The sequence below is a fragment of the Solanum tuberosum genome, unplaced genomic scaffold, assembly GCF_000226075.1.
Source record: "Solanum tuberosum cultivar DM 1-3 516 R44 unplaced genomic scaffold, SolTub_3.0 scf00262, whole genome shotgun sequence".
Lineage (NCBI taxonomy): Eukaryota > Viridiplantae > Streptophyta > Magnoliopsida > Solanales > Solanaceae > Solanum > Solanum tuberosum.
This window is the reverse complement of record NW_006239186.1, coordinates 890-2,834: the sequence shown is the minus strand read 5'-3', so window position 1 is coordinate 2,834 and position 1,945 is coordinate 890. Positions and strand designations below refer to the sequence as shown.

General features: G+C 30.2%; 1 long non-coding RNA gene across 1 annotated transcript in view; it reads left to right on the top strand.

Annotated features, from left to right (window-relative positions):
* The window catches only part of LOC107062728 (uncharacterized), a 2,209-nt gene extending 1,737 nt beyond the window's left edge, over positions 1 to 472 (top strand). The window contains exon 2 of the long non-coding RNA XR_001474804.1: positions 93 to 472. This is a non-coding gene — a long non-coding RNA (uncharacterized lncRNA). The remainder of the gene's footprint in view (positions 1 to 92) is intronic.
* The last annotated feature ends 1,473 nt before the right edge of the window (positions 473 to 1,945 follow it).

The following is a 1,945-nucleotide window of genomic DNA, read 5'->3' as shown; positions in this document are numbered from 1 at the left end:
TACCAATTTACTTGGTTCAAATTATTTGTCTCTTTACTTGTTATTTGATTTGTTTATTTATTCAAAATGACTAATTATCTTCTTTTTTTCAGAACACATTTATAAAAAACTTATTAAGGAGAAGGTTGATGGGATTTCTACACCAAGGGATGAATATGGTATTGAAGTAATATAAGGAGACATTAAATTTGAAGAAACATGCCAACAAGTGAAGCTGGAGACCTTAAATTGAAAGAAACATGTCAACAAATGGAGCTGGAGACGTTAAGTTGGAGGACAATGCCAACAAGGAGCTTAAGTTGATGTTTTTGAGCTTAAGTTGACATGGAGCTAATTTTTATGTTTTTAAACTTCAGATATGTTCAATATTATTTGTATACATGTTATTCATTTCTGAAGGACATACCATTTTGAAATGGTTGTGCAATTAAATGCATAAGTATAGTTAATGAATTAGTGTAATTTGAATGGATTCAATTATTTATTTCATGATATGTGAAATTTAAGTAATTTTCGTTGCTTCTAAAAGTAAGCTAGGGGTCATGAAAACATAACAAATCAAGCCAAGAAAAAGCTAGGATGTTTACACATTAGCTTGGAAAATGTCCAAGCAAAAGAGAGTTGTTTGCAATGAAGTTACCTAGGAATAATCCTAGCTATTATTTGCTTGGATATGTTGCCTAGCAAAATATTCTAGCTAAATTAGCTAGGCTAACAACGTTTTCCAAGCAAAATTTTAGCTAAGAGCGTATTAGCTATAAAAGCTTGCTACGGTCATTTTCCTAGAAAAAATTATGTTAGCTAGGAATTCTGTAAGTTAGCTAGGGATATAGTCTCTCGCTAATGACCTGATCTCTTGGATCTATAACATAATGTCGATTTTTTGTGAAAAATCTTTGTGCCTCAAGGCACAGTTTATACTTTATATCTTACAATATTTTTGCACAATAATTCGTTGTATCCCACACGTATATACCTTAGTTATAGACTAAATCCATACCATAAATTTTCCAAAGTGAAAGAAAATATACATGAATTGCGTATCTTATCTATCAATCATTTATCTGTCAACTCTATTTGACAGTTTTAAATTCAAGATTCTTATTACATTTTTAATATCAATCGCTTCATTTTATTAAAAATTCTACCGACAGTTATTTGATATCAATTTCAATATAACAAAATCATAAATATCTCTTCATTTTTCATCATATTTAGGTACATGAACCTTTGTGAAGGTTTTATGAACTGTTATGTCAAGGTGCTCTTTTAAAGCACTTGCCTCATTATCATGACCATCTTGATCATTTACTCATCTCCTTCCTCAGGAAATTTTTATATTTGAAATTGATTTGATCTATCATGCTTCATGGGTTTCATAGACTCTATTCTTCAAGAATCTTTTATTAGAGCATTTCCAATAATTCAAACATAGGGTCAGAAATACATCTGACGATGGTTGCAACATTTTACAAACGATTATCTCTTAAACTTCAAGCGAAGTTTACACTTTATTCCACACATAATTTTCAACTTCTAATCATATCTCCCCTTAATGTTAGAAAAATCTAACATTTACCCCCAACTTCGTTTGGGGATCCATCTTTATGCACGGTGAAGAATTAAATCAGATACTACACATTTAAAAAAAATAGATGGAAATTATTTAATCATGATCTTGAACCAATTGCGATGGGAGAACCTTGTTAGTTTGATGCGTATATGTACTGCTATATGTTAAATAAACTTATTTCATACTAAATTTTATTTGAGAGTTTTGTTCTCATAAGCAATGATTTAATTATAATGGAGGCATGCAATTTCTGCCAAACTAACCAACATTATCAACAAAATTTTATAGTTTGAAACTGTGCTCTTAATTTAACAATTCGAGCAAACAACCTTGCAAAATCGAAATTGCAAGTTGATAACAAACACACACATG